This window comes from Sesamum indicum, linkage group LG3 (genome assembly GCF_000512975.1).
Source record: "Sesamum indicum cultivar Zhongzhi No. 13 linkage group LG3, S_indicum_v1.0, whole genome shotgun sequence".
NCBI lineage: Eukaryota > Viridiplantae > Streptophyta > Magnoliopsida > Lamiales > Pedaliaceae > Sesamum > Sesamum indicum.
This window is the reverse complement of record NC_026147.1, coordinates 15250358-15271746: the sequence shown is the minus strand read 5'-3', so window position 1 is coordinate 15271746 and position 21389 is coordinate 15250358. Positions and strand designations below refer to the sequence as shown.

At 33.2% G+C, this 21389-nt stretch overlaps 1 pseudogene; it reads left to right on the top strand.

Moving 5' to 3' along the window:
- LOC105158535 lies at positions 11528-13151 on the top strand (annotated as a pseudogene).

Here is a 21389-nt window from a genome sequence, read left to right as displayed (position 1 = left end):
TCATCTTCACCAACTAAATTAGGCCTTATTGGCTTCTTTTCAGTTCAACATTACAAATACATTGTTATAATAAAAGTATATCATGAGACTAAAAGTACACCTTCTAAAAAAATTGGGGTAATTATTTAAAAAATAAAAAAAATTATTAAGAATTGCAGTGAAGCTAAGATTCTTAAGGTTTTGAGTGGCACCATGTTTTAAAAATGCGGTGCCATAATTTTTCTTTAAAAAAAATAAATTTAATATGTCATTGCGGTGACAACTTTTATTAAAAAAAATAATAATTTCATCAGCCACCGTGGTCAGTGACCGTGGTGGCTACTTTTTTTCAAAAAAAAAAAAAAAAAAAAAAAACACCGTGGTGGCTACTTTTTTTCAAAAAAAAAAAAAAAAAAAATAATCAGTTACCATGGCTAAGAGCAACGGTCACTGATTTTATTTAAAAAAATATATAATTGAATTCATAGTGATCGCGGTGATTGAAAAGTTTTTAATTACTGTTGATTGTCACCGCGATAACGCAGCGCGGTGACAGTCAACTTTTCAGCTTTTCAGTGCATTATTGTCTGGACACCGCGATTTCTTATCGCGGTTTTTTTAGCTATATAAATCAGACTCCATTCTCACATTCAGACACACTAAAAATTGAACTCTGAGATATTCATAGACATTATACACTCTTCATATCAGCTTTCGAGAAATCGCTTACACACTCAAAATCAGCCTGCCGAAAATTCATACACCGCTATCTCTTGCATTCTTCTCAAATTTCTTCACTTTTTATTTGAAAATTTACGATTGAAAAGGTGTATAGTAAGTTATTTATTAAAGTTTTGTGTTATTTGTTCCTTTTGAAAATCTTATTATATTATTAAAAAAATTTATATTGATATATATTTTATTTTGTTTTGAAGATATGCCGGAGCAAAACACCATTGATATTGTTATATATTTTGGAGATCGACAAATTAATTCAAATAGTTCTGTAAGTTATGATCGTCCTCCACTCGGATTTATGCAAATTTCTCGTAGTACTACATTTGCTGAGTTAGAATTAATTTTGTATGAAAAAATTGGATTGGATACGAATAAATTTAAGTTGCATATATTTTTTATATACATAACATTTAATTTTGGACAAAGGAGTGAGATGTTTTTGGCAGTGGTGAATGGATATGTGTCTATTTTGATATTTTATCGAAGCCAAGAAAGTTTTGCAAAATACTGTACCAGATGACTCAGGTCAGGTGTTGGTGATTGGGGAACGTATTTGTCTATGATAATGCAAGACTTGCCAAGCTTGCAAGTAGTAAGTCAAGAAATGGTGCGATTTTTGGTATTAATGAAGATTACGAAGGTTCATCATTGTATGCAGGCCCATCATCATATGCAGGTCCATCAAGGTATGCAGGCCCATCATCGTATGGAGGTACAACTGCATATGCAAGCTCATTGGATTATACATGTCCATTTTGGATTATGCGGGTTGAGTTTGAAGCCGATTTTGCAGGTTGCTTTGACCATCTTTTTTTATTGAATTCCGTGAAGAACCGCTATATCATATAGCGGTTCTTCAATTGTTTATTTATTTTTATATATAAAATTATGTAGTGAATGCGGTGACAAGGTTAAATTCGTTTTAATTTTATAAAATCAGTCACCGCGATTTTTAATCGCGGTGACTGACTAAAACCCTTTATTTTTTTTTTAAGAAAAATTGTGGCACCGTGTCAGTGCCACTCAAAATTTTAAAGGTTTTAAATTCATCGCATTTCTTTAATTTTTTTAATATTTTTTTAATAATTTCTCCTAAAAAATTACAAAATCCAAAATAAAAATCTCATAACTAATAAAATAAAGTGAAAAAATTCCAAATTATAGGACAAAATTTTATTATTTCCCCTAAAAATTCTGTCCACGTAGCATCATGAGTTCAATAAATACGTGATGTAGGTCGCGCGAAATCTGGATCAGATCGCGAGGTCAGATCGCAATGTTCGAGTCACTGAATCCTTCTTTCGAATTACCTGAAGTGGATCCTGAGAACAAAGCAAACGTGAGACTAGCCGAGTAGCTCTCGGCGATGGCCCTCCGATGCTTAAGTTAGAAAAATGGGGTCGAAAAGATAAAAATGGGATCGAATGAGATCACAAAATGGCGGTAAAATGCTAGATAAAAATGTCCTTTGAATAATCATAAATGAGGCTATTTATAGCCGTACGGTACCATCCTGGAGTGTGCCACGTGTCCCGCTTGAGATGTTGCCACGTCATCATGATCCTGTGGCCCTCATTTATTCCCTGGTCAAAATTGGTCAATATGGTCAAAATAGTCAATTATGGGGATGTAAATGCCTCAAATTAATAGGGGTATTTGGGTAATTTAATAAACTCCTTCATCATTACTCCCCCACTTCTCTTAATGACACTAAGGGAAGTGAACAGTCACCATGTCAGATAGAAGGATCTCGGCCATCTGTTCTGAGCCACGTGTCATCATCCGCTGAGGTGTGGGAAGGCCCGGTGCCTCAGATATTCCCCTATATATAGTCCCCCTTTTGAACTTTTTTGACCGCCCCGACTAATCGCATTCGATCTCCCCTTGCGAGCTACCTCCATTTTCCAGGTATTCCTTATTCCTTTCTTATTCTAGCTTTTGATATCATGTCTTCTAGGTTTAGGAGTCTTTCCGTTCCTGTGTCTGCTTTCGAGTCCGACTCGAGCTCTATATCGGGATCGTCAGCGACCTCACCAAGGGAGACCGCTGGTACTTCTCGCGATCCCACTTCTTCCGTTCCTAAACCTCATTCTAACCTTCCTGAAGAAATTGCCGCATTCGATGAGGCCCCTGTTTTTAAAAAATATACTGAAATGATGCAACAAAAGCCATGGTTAGGGATCGCGAGCATCATTAAAACAACTCCTGTGGCATTGAAAAGAAAATAAAATTTGAAAAGAAGATATTATATCCCTGATAATTATGATATCATCATTCCTCGCTCGTTTGATCGCATGCATCAATCCCCAGAGGGTTACTGTGCATTATCCATCCTCCATTTAGACGCCGGATTACGATTTTCATTACCCCGCGAAGTAAATAATATCCTCGTCCGATTAGGCCATTGCCCTATGCAGTTATCCCCCAACTCTATCAGCCACATACTCATGTTCATTATTGTTATGAAACACCTTGATTTGCCTCCCTCCTTTGACAATTTCTGGTCACTATACAATATCACTGCCTCCAAAAGATCAGGGGAGACTGGGTGGTTCTATTTAACCACGCGTAAGGACTGTCGTTACTTGGACGATTTGAGGTCCAATGTCGGTCCTTGGCGTGATAGGTACTTCTTTCTTCGACCCCCACCTGGGCAATCTTGGAATTTTTACTTGAGTTGGCGTGAGTCTAAGCCCAAACCCAAAACTTTTGGGGAGGGGTTCGAGAGCGGCCTCATAAATTACATAACTCTGTTTTGGTACCTTCCGAAAGTACTACTACAGGAGAAAGTCTTGAAGCTCGCGGCCCTCTCCCCTGCTCCTATTCCAGTCAAAAGCTCTTTAGGTGATTTCAAAAGTCCCATTTCTTTGTTTCCTTTTTCCTTAAGCGATCTCTAACAAATTTCTTTTTGCAGAATCTGAAATCATGCTGGCCAGGATCGCAAACAAAGCCAGAGCAAAGAAGGGAACACTACCTCCCTCCGTGGATCGCAAGCTCAAACGTGCTGCTGCGGCTGCCAAAGGGAAATCAAGAGAGCGTGCCCCAACTCCTGCCCCAACTCCTACCCCATCTCCTACAGAATCCTATTAGTGAAAGGCGAGCTCCTGTTCTGCGACACGATCTCTCCTTTTTTCTTTAATTCTTCAATTTGCTTTTACAGCTTCTCAATCTGCTTGCTCACACTATCCACATCTGCTCGTGATATGCCTGGTTGTCTAGTGACTGTCCTCCTCCTGGTCATCGTTCTTTTGCTGGCCACTTCATTTGACAAGGTTCTTTCAGGACCTTTTTCAGGCACCTTCAAGACCTCTCTCCTCGGCTCTGTTTCTATTTTTTGAAATAACTGCCTCCTAACCGCTTCTCTAGCTGGGGTTACCATTCTACATTCATACTCTGCAATGGCCTTTCTGCTCGCCTCTTCGATCATTCGCTGTAACTCTTCCTTCGTCATCTGTACCATCCGCTCTTCTCCTCTCCCTGGGGTTTCATCTATTTGTTGATCTCGTCGAGATGACCTTTCCATTTCCAGTTCGTTCTCAGATTCCCACAAACGACGCCAAATGATGTAGGTCGCGTAAAATTTGGATCAGATCGCGAGGTCGGATCGCAATGTTCGGGTCGCTGAATCCTTCTTTCGAACTAACTGAAGTGGATCCTAAGAACAAAGCAAACGTGAGATTAGCCGAGTAGCCCTCGGCGATGGCCCTCCGATGCTTAAGTTAGAAAAACGGGGTCGAAAAGATAAAAATGGGATCGAATGAGACCACGAAATGGCGGTAAAATGCTAGATAAAAACGTCCTTTGAATAATCATAAATGAGGCTATTTATAGCCGTACGGTACCATCCTGGAGTGTGCCACGTGTCCCCCTTGAGATGCTGCCACATCATCATGATCCTGTGGCCCTCCTTTATTCCCTGGTCAAAATTGGTCAATATGGTCAAAATAGTCACTTATGGGGATGTAAATGCCTCAAATTAATAGGGGTATTTAGGTAATTTAATAAACTCCTTCATCAATGCGAGTGACTGAAAATTCCACCAAGTTATAGTCCCAAGTTGAGATTTTAATTGCTGCTTATGACAAGATTGAGAATTCTTAGTGGAATTAGTAGCATTCTGAGTCGTGCTGTTGGAAACCGGCTTCTGTCGGGATGTTTGATGGATGAGGTTGAAAATGGGTTTTCACACTCTTCTGGATTGCTTAAACATTGATTTCCAAGAGTAAAATCATGTTAGAAATTGTTTGTTCAACCACTTTTAACAATCAGATCCTGAGTGACCTAAACTATGTTCATAAAAGTTCTTCTATCTCGCCCATCAATCAAATGTACACCACTCTCTCCACATATATATATATATATATATGTTATATAGGGATAATTACACTTCCCCTTCTTAAAATTTGGTGTAATTATACATAGATTTTTTGTGAATTGGGAAATAAATCTAGCATCCCGGAGGTATGCTTTCGTCTAAAAAATAAGTTCTTCCATTAGTCATAATTCGCAATATTTGTTGATATTAACAGAAAAATTGAAGAAAATTGATATATACCATCGATTGACTTATTACTGATTGATTGTAGGTCAAACAATTTTTTTGGACTAAACTAAGGTGAAATATACCTCTTCATATATATTAACGCGTAAAGACATATGAGGGTAATGTGGTCATAAGAAGATTTATTTGACCTGTAATAAGTCAGTAATAAGTCAATCGGCGGTAAATATACATTTTTTTTTATTAACATAAGCAAAATCGATAAACTTTGTCTAACTGGTGGACTTATTTATTACATGAAAGCAAACATCAGGGGTACTAGATGTAATTTTTCAAACCACAGGAAATCTACGTGTAATTATTGCTATTATATGTATTTTGAATAATAACATTACTCTTTGTCGAGATTTGATCTCTGGCCTAATTAGGTTCAAAGTTTTATAATTAATTACGAAAAAATTGATTTTAGATAATTATTTTTGTAATAGTGATTATGACATTTGAAGTCTTCAATAATTGATTTTATAACTGCATATTCCAAAATAAACTTCATCTTCATGTTAAGTGGTTTTGATAGAATTTAACGAGTATAATAAGTAATCACATAAAAAATAATTATACTGAGATTAAAATTTATAAATTTTAGGTTTTATCTAACATGGTTTTGGTATAATTAATTTCAAAACTAATTTTTGGAAAAGGGGTCCAAGCAGTATAAAAAAATTGCGGTTAACTAGAAACGCGCATTTGACTTGCTCAAGTGCAGGACCAAACAGATTATTAATGTGCGAACTACACTCGAATACTACAAAATAACAGAGATACTCCAAATTATAATCTTTATACATTGTATATGTCCCGAATCCATATGCCTTTATTTGGGTCGTACTAACCTGAATTCAATCCGATTTAAACTCGGGTATGTACAGGCTTATTCTAATTAAAATTGTATCAATGATTCAAATGGGCTGGTAAAAGTAATTTTAAATAGTTCAAAATTCAAACATTATGATAAACCATATAATCTCACTTCACTGACTTGGAACTAACTCTTGTATGGTATGATTGGTACGAGGGAATATGTTCGGAATAAAATGGGTATTCTTAAATTCATTTCAAATACATACTTGGTGTAATTTACTTAATTTAATCAAACATAAGAAGTATTTGTAATTTCTCAAACAATAAAAGAATATTCGTAATTATGCCAGACCTCTGAAAAGCTGATTCTGATTACCCTTAATATTATTCTACTCATTTTGAGTCATTGCGGTGATGTTGAACTTTATTCGATTTATATTTATATTCATTTACTTTCAGCCGTAAAAAAAGTCATATATTAAGTGATTTTTTTTTTCTTTACATACTTCAAATAAAACGACAATTATAATCCACGTGTTTTTTTAAAATAATTTCAAACAAATTACGTACTATGTGGAGTTACCTTCAAAAACTTAAATTAAAATCGTACGTTCTAGTTAAAATAAAATGTACGATTTAGTGACGTTTACAACAGTTTGGCGCTATTTCACAGTTTTTAAATTGATTTGCTTTGAACTTATGTCATAAGAAAAAAGAAACACGTTTTTATTAAGTTACATTCTATACAAAATGATTAAATAAATTATGATTACTTTCATCCTTTTTAGGTAAAATTGCAAAGTTAGACCAGTACAATTCGATCATTTATACCTGACCCCGTATTTTATGGAATTTTAAAATTAACCCCATGTTTCGTTATAAATTATAAATGGAGGTCAATTGTTGGACTAAAGGCCCTTCTCACTAATCGCCGTTAAACATTAACAGTGGATCAACATGTGAAATCAAGTCACGTGCCTTGAGCAATTAGTGGTTCAAAAAAATGCAAAATTGCAAGATTAGTCCATAAAATAGATCATCTCAACTTTTTGATCCCATAAATATATATGTTTTGATACTAGCAAAAAATGATGCTAGGGTCTGGTTGAGGTAAAACTAATAAAATAATATATTAGAAATTAAGAGAGTACAAATGAGTGAAATTAAAAGTGGAATTCCTCATGTTTTATGTACAAGGAACAGATTAAAATTAAAATTCAAAGTGTGAAACTTTTAAGTAAGAAAATAAAATTGTCCTTTAAGCTAAATTTGGCTTGTTGGGGGAATTTTTTATTTATAGGCAACCCCTCAGTTAGTTGTATAAGACTAAATTAATCCTTCATGATTTACGCCTGTTAATGGAGGGGTATCGTCCTATCCAGATCCAAACCCAACAAATACCCATGATATTTTTTTCATACCGTATCGTATTCTATCCATAAAATACCCATAGGGTCTTATCCAAGTTATACCCAAGAGTTTGGGTCTTACCCATTTGAGACCGATTTGTTTTTGTTTTTCCTTTTACAATACGTTTAAAAGATTAAAAATCCTCAAATTTTAAATTTACATTCAAGTCAAACAATGTATGTCACTAAATTAATTTAGTAGTGGATTTTCATGACTCGTCGGTCGATAATCTAAAACTAATTACTTAAATTTCAATATGTGCAAAATGAGAAATTTAAACAATGAACTTGATTTTATCCAAACGACGGACTGGTATTAATAAAATTTTAAATATGAATCTTAAACTTATCCAAATAATGAATCAATAATATTAATTTATTATTGAGACAAGTTCAAAATTAAAATGAAGACGTAAGAGTTGGTAAAATTAGTAAATGAAATTAAGTATAATATATCTAACTTTTCATTTAGATCTCTTAAGTATCATTTGAATTTGCATTTGCATTCAACTTTGATTTGATGAATTTTAAATAATTTGAGTTCAAAATTTTTTTATTAATTCCATGTATTAGTCAAATTTAACTAAATTAAGTTAATTCATATTTTTTTAATTTTCTAAATGTCAAGTTAAGTTTGCTTAATTTGATCATAAAATTAATTTTGAGCAATTACGGAATCAACATAAACAGTTCTAGCATATTTGGTCCAAATTTCAATAAGTAATTAATATAAATAAAATATATAATAACTGATTTTATACTATTTAAATTTTTAAATAATAAATAAATTTAGTCGATCGATTTACTAAATTTTTTTGAATGCAATAATTTTAAATTAATGAATAAGTGAACATCTTTGGGCTTAGACTATATCAATGCTCATTTATATTTTAGGGTATTAAGTCATTATCCATACCCATAGGAATTTTAGGTATTAAACCTCCACCATAGCCACTCATTTAATTTCATGGGTCTATGGTAGCTAGGATAAGGTTTTTTACCCATTGGGTAGGGTATGGGTATGGATTTAAAGTTATTTTTTGGGTACCGATAGGGTAAGACCCTCCCCATTTACAAGCCTACCACGGTTTAGGCAGAGGGTTATGTCCTAGCGATTGAATAAGGCCGAATCTCCCAGGATTCAGTGAGGTTCTTTCTGGCAGTTGAAGTCCTGTAATCCTTGGGGGTTCTTTGGATAAGGATATTTTTCGGGGTAAGATGTCTTCCATAAATTTGGATACACCTTTCTTTAGCCGGAAACTCAAAACTTTAGGGGTTGGAGCTTCTGGCTGAAGGTGCCAAGTGTTCGCTAGCGCAATTGGTCCTATTAAATTCTTTTTTTGGGTAAATATAAATTTCATTAAGTAAAAGGTACAAAAAGTATAATACGACAGTGTTCAATGATTGGTTTCTTTTTTGATAGGCCAAGTATACTTCATAATTTACATAATGCACATGAACTAACCTGGTCCTATTAGATTCTATGGGGTCTTCAGACATGGCTGAAGAGGTCCTACATATGAATGTCACCTAAGTCACCCGTGGATGTTAAGTGATATTTGACTTCTACTCGGCCAAGGGATTCCAGACCCTTAAACTTTCATATGGGCCCGCAGAGCCTTCATGGATCTAGGCTGATTAGGATTCATTGAGCTAATTTACTCTCTAGAGGCACTTTCTGTTCCTCTTGGGGGCTCTATTCAAATTGGAATTTTTAGGGGCATTCTGGACGCTTACTTGGATTGGGCTCTTTGAATCACTCTCAGTCCTTTATGTTTTTTGGGCCTTGCATTCCTTTGGGCTCTTGCATGTGATTCCCTTTTTTCTTTTGAGCTGCTTCAGTCATTTTTGGCCAATTCATTTTTATAGGCATTACATTGATAAACTATAAGAAAATCGAGACAAATTAAACTATAATTAACAAAAAAAAATATGGAAAAGACTATCTTTAGTTAATTCCTGCCGAAGAAACTGTTAAGTGTTGTAATTGAAATTTGACTTAGATATTACCTATATTAGCATTAAAATATGAATTTCTGATCAGTATATTATAGATGACCCAATTTAAAAATGATGAAAAGTTAATTAATATTATCTATTGTGGTCAAATAAAATTAATATAAAAATTTAAATTCAATCACACTTAATCGATATTTTTAATAATTTTAGCTATGATCAAAATATTTTTTATAATTTTTGACTCTGGACTAATGTAATTTCAATATTATTTATAAAACTAACGATTAATAAACACACGCATATTAACAACATAGTTTAAAATTTCGATACGTTTTATTTGAAACTATAAAAAAAATTTATTTTTTATTTTATAAAAACGAAAATATATGGTAGTTTTCAAATTACCTAGTCTCCTTCGAAACATTCCCTTTTTCTTACTTTTTCTACAAAACCTTTAAATATCCAACGAAACTTTTAATTTTTTCTAATTTTTTGATGAAATATTTATTTCATACTTTTTAGCTGCATAGTTCATTTAATTACAATTGATTTAATACTACGCTAAATTAGTAATGTTATATATATATATATATATATCAATGTGACAAAGACATTGTATAATACATATTAAAATATAAATACTATGTTATTATTTAGTTTTAATATAGCAACTAAATCATATACCAACTTCAAATATAATCTACATGAAAATAATACTTTGGTTGGCATAAATAATAAAAAATTAAAAAATATATGCTTGAAAAGAGAAACGTAATATTTTAAAATTTAATTATCAGAATTACATATGTTTCCTTAATTTTACAATTTTTCTGGAGTGTTTCCAAACATTTCTGAAAAGTTCATAATATTTATTAACTCAAAACATGTGTTAAAAATGAAACTTTAATCCATGCGTATACATTGCACAATCATCATAAATGTTTTTTAAACCCATCAAATAAGGGCAGAATTTTTTTTGATTGCACAACTATGGTAGGTGATGTTTTTAGTCTCATAAAATTCCAAATCATGTCTTTTTAGTTTAAGAATTTGTGATTTTGGGACTAAGAAATCCCAAAATCAAAATGCCATTTTAGTTCCAAACAATGTATTTTTTATCTCAAAAAAAGCACAACATATATGACTTTTTAGAACAAAAAATACGTGATTATGAGTTTTATGGGACTAATTAAAAGCGACACTTGTCATAGTTATGATAATAAAACCAATTTTGCCCTTATTTTATGAGACTAAAAAAATATTTTACCCTAAGTATTTGTTACAATTTTTTTACTTTTAATTATGATAATCGATCATGACAAGGTCATAAATTCTTCTATTAATCATTGTTTTAGATCTAGTTTGAGGGAAAAGAAAACAAGAAAATCATGTGCAATATATACTCAGCATTTAATGTTAGTTATTAAATTAATCATATTTAACAAACAACGCACCAGAATTATTTAACTATTTATAATTTCATTAATATATATATACAATATATAGACTATACAATTTTAATTGAATTTCTAAATTATGATCATATAAAATATAGGAATACTACAAAAACAATTTGATACAATGTGGCTCGAGTAGAGTACCATGAACGAATTTGCACATATTATATCCAATCCCAACATATATACATATAATCTTTCTCTCTCTCTCTCTCTCTCTCTTCTCTCTCTCTCTCTCTCTCTCTCTCTCTCTCTCTCACATATATATATATATATTGATCCATTGAATAAAAAACATATTATAGAGCATAGAGGTTCCGCGCCCCCTCACTCCAATACGTTGGAACACGAGACAGCGACGTGCTCACCACCAGCCAACTTGCACGCGACCCCACGATTCCAAACCCTAATTCTGTATGTAGAGTGACACCAAAACACACACACACACCCCACTATGTGTACATATACGTATACATACCGAGGTCAACTAGTGTAGTGCAGAGAGACAAAAGGGTTCTCTATAAAAAACTAAAAAAGGAACAAACCTCAGCTTCTCAGGCCAATAATTCAGGGCATCAAAAACATAGGAACAACATATCATTACATTGTTTACAATATTTTCCGTCGTTGTGAAGCACAAAGTATTGTATTAATACTATCTGCGCTTTCTTTTCTCTCTCATCTCCTTTGTTCTTGATACCTGATTCCGGGCAAGGATTTCTTCCCATACTCTCTCTCTCTCTCTCTCTATATATATATATATATATATTTTATCACACACACACACGCACATATATATATTTTTGTTTCTGTGATCTTTTGCTTTATTTCCTATCTTTGCTTGATTCCACAAACTTCTGTCTGTTTATTTAATTTCTTTTTTTTCTTTTTTTTTTTTGGGAGCAAAAATTGTTCTTCACATCATCACTAGCTACCATCTGTATGTAGGGTTAAAGAACAAACTCGTACGTGGTTTGATTTTGATTGACAGATAATTTATTTGAAAGGGTAGCTGGTATTAGCTTCCTAGCTCAATACATAGTTCTTGAAGTGTTGATTTATGCAGAGTTTCAAGAAAAAGTGATATTAGGGTTTGGAAGAAATTAGATTAGTTTTGATCAAACACAGAATTGTATATATTTCGATCTTTCTGTTTTTATTTTCCAGTTGAGGATCGACCCAATCCATCAGAACTTGCAACTCTGGCGAACCGGTGGTGGGCTGGTGTTCAGGTGGGGTTGCCGGGGGCGGAACCGGCATCCCTAGTGAGCAACAAGCGCGAAATGGACCTCTCCATCAATGAAAAGAGTGGCGGTGGAAGCAGCATCCGTGGGGAAGACGATGATGACAAAGACGGAGGCGGAGATGAGCCGAAGGAAGGAGCTGTGGAAGTGGGCAACCGCCGCCCAAGAGGTAGGCAGAACAAGCCCAAGCCTCCGATAATCGTCACCCGGGACAGCCCCAACGCCTTACGCAGCCACGTCATGGAAGTTGCCGGCGGCACCGACGTGGCGGAGAGCATAGCCCAGTTCGCACGCCGCCGCCAGCGCGGGGTCTGCGTGCTCAGCGGCAGTGGCTCAGTCGCAAACGTCACTGTACGGCAGCCGGCTGGCCCAGGCGCGGCGGTTGTGCTCCAAGGCCGCTTCGAGATCCTTTCTCTAACAGGGGCTTTTCTACCCGGTCCAGCTCCGCCGGGAGCCACCGGTTTAACCGTTTACTTGGCTGGTGGGCAGGGGCAGGTGGTTGGGGGGAGTGTGGTGGGGCCACTGGTGGCGGCCGGGGCCGGTATGGGGATTGCCGCAGCCAGTTATGGTGATTGCAGCAACTTTTGCTAACGCAACTTATGAAAGATTGCCTCTTGAAGAGGAAGAGGAGGGTGGTGGCTCAGCCCAGGGGGGGGCAACAGGAGCTGGCTCCGGCGGTTCTCCGCCGGGAATGGGACAACAACAACATCAAGGGGTGGCTGACCCCTCATCTCTACCAATTTATAATTTGACCCCTAATTTATTGGCGAATGGAGGACATCTGAATCATGATGCATATGGTTGGGCGCATCAAAGGCCATCATACTGAGAGGTGAGGTAAAAACTTTGAGAAGAAAATCTATTTATATATATGTAGAAAAGCATTTTCTTGGATCTCTATGTATATTATTAAACTTCTGCTTATATTTCCTTTCATCTGCAGCAGTTTGTAATAATAAGTTGAGCTTTGTTTGCAATAAAAAAATGTTATTTCGTTAACCTATGAACTTCTCTGATCTTTTTTATTCAAATTTTTGGAATTAAATATATATATATATTATAATCAGCAGTGATTAGTTATAAAATAGGCTATTATTAGAGTCATCTTTGTTTTATTTTTAGATCATGAATTCTTGATTATTTTATGATTTCAAGATTTAGATGAATTAAGTAATTAATTATAAATACAGATCTAGAAAAGATTTTTATTTGGAAAAGAAATAATTATAAGACTAGCGGGACTTAATTTAATTAAGGGACTATTTATTTCCCGATGAGTGATTTTAAATCAATTATATTGTATTTGGATTGACGGATTTGAGGAGGAGAATTTCAAATTTGTGCAAATAACAAACTCATCAAACTTAATTATTTGGAAAATTTCTTGCCACAAAATATTTCAATTTTTCTTTCATTTAGAACTATATTATGATGCATTGTGATGGACTCCAAATCCATGTAATAAAAAGTCATTTAAAATCTTTTATTTTAATTTTGTCCCTCAAATTCAAATCAGGTCGTCTAAATGCAGCCCTAGAAAAACATAAATAAAATGCTTTGTCATTCCTTAATTTGCCCCTTTTATTAAATTGTATTACTGTTTTCGTGAAACTATACAAAAATTTGTTAATTTGATTGTTGTTTATGATAATAATGCCACTTTTCTAACTCATCTTCTCCTAATTAGGTATAGTCTTGTTCCCTTGATATTCACATAACTATCACTACAAATTAAAAGATAGGTTTTCGGGGATGGGCAATCACTTAACCATATTTTTTAATTGCTTAAATATAATTTTATTCTGGTAATTTTGGTATTCCGATATTTTTATATTTTTTTTTATTATTTTAGGATTGTAAAAGAGTCCTACAAAATTTTGATATTTCCTAATTGATTGGTCCTCCGAATAAAATTTGTCGGAATAAATCATGTGCATCTCATTTGGTCCATCTAAGTTATTGGGACTTATATTCTGATTGGTTCATTTTTTTCAATATGGATGAAGAATTAAAAAAAAAAAAGTAATGTGGCGCATGATTTATTTCGGCAACTTTTGCAAAATCTGGCATCGGAAGTATCAAAATTGAGAAATATCAAAAGGTTATAGGACTCTGTTGTAACACCAGAAAAGATAAAAGGATAAATAGGACAAAATGATTTTTTAGTCCCATAAAATAAGGACAAATTTTTTTTGGTACCATAACTATGAAAGGTGATACTTTTAGTTATAAAACTCAAAATCATGTCTTTTTAGTCAAAAAATAATTATGCCATAGTTATGGTACCAAAATAAATTTTGCTCTTGTTTAATGGGACTAAAAAAGCATTTTGCCCCAATAAAAATGCCAAAATTGCAAGGATCGCATGATATATTCCAGAAATTTTTGTAAAATCCAGCACCGGATGGATTAAAATTACAAAATATCAAAAAGTTACAGTTGTAATCTCAAAAAGATAAAAGATAAAAGATAAAAATACCAGAATCCCAAAATTATAGAATTAAGAATATATTTAAGTCTTTAATTGACCATGATAAATAATATTAATTTGATGGAGCAGAAGCACTTGAAAAGTAAAGAATAATAAGGGTACATCTTCGATATTCTTGAGAACTCAAGATTGAAAGTAAAAAATAATTTATTATTGAATGAATCTTATAACAAAGTTACCAGCTATATAAAAGAAAAGAGTCTTAATTTTAGTCTAGGTAAAACATGCCTCAAACTGGCTAAAAAGTGGACTGACTCAAAAGACAACTACATAAAATAGAACAAAATGATTAAGTTGGCAGCTGACAAATGAAAAAAAATTGCCCAAACAATAGTCAGAAATGATGAAACTTCGCAACGAACGATTGATGGATCTTCCCATCGCTTCAACCAAATTAAAAGTTACGACTGTTTGAAATTCTACCGTCAAACTATACGAATCAAAATACTAAATCTTTGACTTATGCCTATTCAAACACTCCAAAAATACATCATTCTCTTATTCTACATCATAATTGTCATAATTTTGAAACTATAATAATAATTCATAATATAGCAAATAATCATTATTTAGTAGTAGGTAAGAGCTAGCCGTCGTAGAGGTCATTTCATACAAAATTTCCAAGAAAATGGTGTAGTAGCTGCAAAGTCCCAACATCCTGGAGACGATTTTGAGACCAATTGGAGACGGATTATTAGTTGGAAAATGTATATCTGGCTAGATTAACAGTTAATTAATTTGATTTAGTGAACATTGCAGTATTTGGCATGAGTCTTTCCTGCATATGCCGGCCCTTTTTGGTTTCTTTAATTTATTCATTTATTTGGGTTTAGAAGTAACAATAAAAATTAATAATTAGATAAAGTTGGACGACATATCAGAACTAAAGAACAGGGGAAATACATCTTGTAGTTAATTAATGTCATCAAATAAAATTGCCTTCATCGGCATGGGGCATGCAATTTTGCATGCAACGGCTCTAATTCGTCTTAGATTTATCCTTACCATAAATTTTTTTCATTATAATTGGTCTCCGTAAGATAACCAAATATTTCTTATTTAAAGGTATTTGGTTGTGCGGTGTATGTCCCGATACCCCCTCCTCAACGAACTAAAATGGGGCTACAAAGAAGACTGAAAATTTACGTTGGTTTTGAGTCTCCCTCAATTATTAAGTAACTTGAACCAATGATCGGTGATCAATTTACTGCTAGGTACTTGGATTGTCAATTTAATGGGACAATATTCCCTGCATTAGGGGTAGTAGATAAGGAGATTAAAAGGAAAAATATTATATGGAATGCAACATCTATGTCTTTTATGGATCAAATGCTAGTTGTTTTCGTACATAGTTAATACACTGCAACAAATAATATAATTAGCAACAATTAAAATTTCTTGTAAAATAGTTAAATTTAATTCTAAGTTACATTATCAACGAATTTAACAAAAAAACTATTTATTTAGTAAATAACACATTGCTAATTTTACTATTGAAATTTTCTAATATTAATTTTGTTGGAAATTTACTATTGAAAATATTTGGTAGTAAAATTTTAGGTGAAATTTTAAATTTTTTTTGCCTATATAAGTTACAAAGTTTTGCAACATTAAGATTGCTTTATAATTATAGTAAGGAAATATTTCAATTCTAACATTAATTTTAAAATCACAAAAACTTAAAATTATTATCCCTTACAAAATTCGTTACTAACTAAAAGTAAATTTACTCCCCTTTCTAATTCTTTTTGCTATTTGCATAGTTTGTTGTATATAAATATATATGTGTGTACGTGCTCCTATATATTGTTTAGTATTGAACCAAACAAATAAAAAGATCACTAGGGTTAATTTTTTTAAAGAAAAAGAAAAAATTAGACTGTGCAGTGTTCAACATATATTAAAGGGAAAAAATGCAAGTAACTCCCTTTGTGATATTGCAAATGAGCAAATTACCCTCTTATGAAAAATATTGAGATCTCGGGCCCGTAATGCTCTCCCCCTTGCCTTGTCGTTCGCCTTCAAGACTACAACCAGTTCGGTCATGCTAGGCACCACATCCATCTATTGGATGCGATTTTTTGATCCAAACCACTTTCCATGACCGACTTGTGAAAGTCGTCCTACATTTGACTTTTAAGATGGGATATCTATTTGAAATCCTTTCATGTACCATGCCTGCCATCAAATCTGAACATGCCTAACTTTGAGGACTTATCCATTATTCACATGAATGTTGAAGCTAGTATTATGTAGCCTTCCAGAATCAACTCTCCGCTAATTGTGTGCAGGAACACCTCTTTAATCCTTATTAACGTATTAAATACTACTCTTAACAACTATCTACTACTTTACTGGTGTGTTCCAGATATACGTTGTGTCATATCCATAGCATACATAACATCAGGTCCAATACATCGAACCAACACTTTTGTGTTGTCTACGGAACAGACGTACATATGAGCTTTCTCAGCAGTTATACGCAAATGAGTCTTGAACAACTTAAACTTTCTCATTAGTCACTTATGATTGAGCCTCGAACAGCTTGAGCTTTCTCATCAATTTTCCGCGACTGATTCTTGAATAACTCATCCTTTGTACAGGAATCTAATTCCTTTAATGGAGAATTTCATGAACAATTATATTAGTGCCTTAGTGTTTCCCAAATATCTTAACCTCCTTCTAAATGAGTAAGACAAACTACACACTCAACATATTGGAAGTCAACCCAACTCCCACTGACCTCGAGCTCATTTTATCAAATCATACCCGTATGATGCATTGATAAATTGAATATTCCAGTTATGCGAAGTCTCAAATCCATTGATTATAAACGACGTTCCACATTGCTCCTCCTTATGTTTTATTGGTTTATAATCCAATCACTCGGACAACCAAGGACTGGAATACAGTCAGTTAGAGATAACATATATTACAAATGATGTTTTTGAGAAGTTGCATGAAAACTTACTCACACTTGTTTCTTGATGTGTATGGGAATATCCCATTAATAAAGGCCAACTTATTTTAGTGAAACACCAATCAAACAAAGTCCAACTTAGTTTGATTTTCTTTTTATCAGAGATCAATCAACATTTGTCCTTTTAGGAAGAACTTCACTGGTTGAGAATCACATTCTCATTTTAGATATGTATTAACAAAAAATTATTTGACCAAAAAAAAAAGAACACCCCCGCCACCTGCCTACCCCCTCCCCAATCACTGCCACCCCTACCCCGCCGCCTCCATCCTCTCCTTGCCTACGCCAACCTCCGCCTAACGCCCCCCCCCCCAAATTTACGTCACCATTACCCAGATAAAGAAAGTGGGCGATAACAAAGCACTCGCCCATCTAGGCCTGCTGTTGTCCTCTTGTTTAAGGTAAAGAGGGTGACCAGTGACGCCGTCACCCCCATTTTTTTAATTTTTTTAAATATATTAATTAAATAAATTTTAATTAATTAAAAATGATTTTTTAGATAATTATAATTATAAAATATGTATTTTAGTTAATTAAGAATAATATTAGATAATTATAATAATTATTATATTTAAATTAATCTATAATTTATAATTATTATAATGTCGTAATATTTATATTAAATAAATATCTAAATTTGAAAAATAAAAAATTTAGTAATTTTTTATCTTTTATTTTATATATTTTGATATTTAATATAAATGTATTTAAGGATAGAAGAATTTGTATTTTTAGAAGAGATGAAAATGCAAAAAGAATTTTTTTAAGAAATCAATTTAATTATTGTAATTTTAGATACAATATAGGGGTGTTTTAGTTAATTAAAGTAAAATTAAAAAAAAGTTAAAAATAATCAAAAAATGAAGCCCAATCGGACTTCAGGCACGTGCACCCCACCTTCTGTTAGTTTTTAATGGAAGGGATTTTTTTTTTGCTAAATTTATCAAAATACAAAAGGGATTTTTGCTAATTTTAAGATATAAGGAAGTTTTTAGCTAATTCAAAAAAACACCAGAGCCTAAAATGGAATTTAGCCTAAATTAAAGTAAATCCTTCAACATGTTGCATCAAGTTATCGTCAATATATGGCTATATATCTATATATGCAGTTAATTTTAAATAATTCATCAAACATATCATGTGCAATGCCCGGCCCCTATCGGATTAATTAAAATAATCTTAGAATAATAGAAATAATTAAAATAAATAGGAGAGAGGACAGAGAGATTTGAAAAGGCATTGAGCAAGATGGAACTGTGTAAAATAAAATATGGAAGAAATTGATGAAAAAGATCCAAATTTGGAGAAAAATATAAATGAGTGAGATAATGGATCAATGAGAACTTGACAGGTGGAAAAAAATTAAATTTATTAATTTTAAAACAAAAATAAAAATAACAGATTATAATTATACTATTAATTTGTGGCACACTTTATTTTTGAGAAAATTTTAGAATAATATTTAAGACAAAATATTTATTACTTAATAAAATATATAAAAAAAATCATAAGTTAATATTAAATTTATAAAAAAAAATAGTGACAAAAAAGATGCATGAAAATTGTAAAAAAAATAGTAGGGATTGATAAATTAAATGAATAAATAAAAAAAATAAGTTAAATATTAAAAAAACAGACCAAGAAAAAATAAAAAAAAAAACACTCTTAATATATAATATAGATAAAGTTTATACGGACATAAGTTTATTCTTCATTAACTAACTAATCTTTGTCATGTTTAAAGAACATCTAAGTACTAAGTTGTTTCCCAAACCACCTGACAGAATATTTGAATACTTACACAAATGTTTACCTTTGCTTTGCTCTTTTTCTTTTTCAGTTACTATTGTGTTCTATTTTATGTTAATTTTTCTCTGTCTTTAATACTGAATATTTTATTATTCTTTTTTAACTTTTGAGAAAGCAGTGAATTACATAATCTAGTGCATTAAAATATCAAAAATTGTAAGTACACTAACAAATCCTATTAAAACAGGCATAGGAAGATGACACATTACAAATAAAATTTATTATAAAAATAGATATATAAACATCAGCACATATATGGAATTCAAACTCGAAATCTTTTGTTAAATGACGAGACTTGGGGTCTCCTTGGTGAGGAATTTTTTATTATACTTTGGAGTCACACACTGATACCACACTCATGCGTGTATGTAACTGACCTTATTTTTAAATTATAGTCTAATTTTAATTTATAAAACGCGAGCCAATGTCACATACTTGGAAAGAATGGCAAAAATAGTGGCGTAACAGCAAGTACCATCTCATCATGTGGAAAACAAGTTTAGAACATAGCTATCTGATTGAGGGTTAAATCACACATTCATTTTGGGAGCGGGCGACAACGTTTGAATTGAATTGGGGAAGCAAGTTACTTAACAATCCGACCTAGTTTTACTAGAAAGAACCACCTAAGTACTTTAAAAGTGGTATTAGAGAGGCTATCCTTAGTCTGAAGCTCTAATGGCAGGAGGATTAGATTGAAGGAGCTTCGGGAGCTCCACATAAAGCATGATATTTAGATCATGGAGGAAAAGGGAATGAGACAGGGTAGAGAATAGTAGGTACAAGCTCAAATTGATAGCATTCTATCCATCCAAGCTAGATTGCAAAACTCGAACATGGATCTGTTGGTCGAGCAGAAGACGATACAACAGTTTGAAGAAAATTTGGAGCAAATACAATCCTATAGTAAACGTAAGTCTCTGCTAGGAGAAGGGCTGACTCGTGCCTAACATCCCATTCCTACCACTCCTAGTGAACCTCTCAACCCAATTTTATATAGCCAGTTCACTAGCATTCCCAGGATAGAGTTTGCATGATTCAATGGAGAAGAACCTGAGGCCTAAAGAAAATGCTTGAGGTATTTTCGGATTATGTACACATTTCCTAAAGATAAATGCAACTACAAATCTTAACACCTCTAGTTTAAGGTATCAACCTATAACAAGGAAATTCAAATGTTGATTGATAGTGGAAAAAACACGAATTGTTTCCTTAATAAAGACTCTACACACATCTTATGGTGCTACTTAGAATTTGTCACCCCCATGATTGTTAGTGTTGCTGATGGGAGAAAGGTAATTAGTCGGCTGCATTGTCCAAACTTCACTTGGGGGATCCATGGACAAATTTTCACTTACCCCCTTAGTATCATCAAGTTGGGAGGGTGTCACATAGTGTTAGGAGGTGATTGGCTTAGGCTACACAATTCCATTGGGTTCGATTATGAGAAAATGAAGGTTACCATGTCCAAGGGTGGGAAAAGAATCACTCTCAAATCTTTTAATTGTTGTGAGGTCCATTATTACCACATAGGCCTAACATAAGACACTCCACAACAATTGCTTCTAATGAAAAGCGAACTCCTAACTGCACTCTAATACTAATTTTCAGGTCGAGCGCCTATACACAGTCCAACATAACACTCTCCCCAATAATTGATTGTAATAAAGACCGAACTTGTAAACCCTATCCTTATCCTAACTAGTCGTTGTGTCAAGTACAAGTATAGCATAGTTATAATTAACAATTTAAGCGATACAATACAACAATCAAATGTAACATTTCGATTGTTACAAAAACAATTATTACCGCACAAAACGTGCACATGTAACCTTTTTTTCCCCCTTTTTCTTCTTTCTCCTTACATAAAGATAAAATTTCAGCTAATCCCAAAATTAAGGGTGGTGATTAAAAGGTGACATAAGGGCCCTCTTCACATGAATTCACGTGTTATGGCTTAA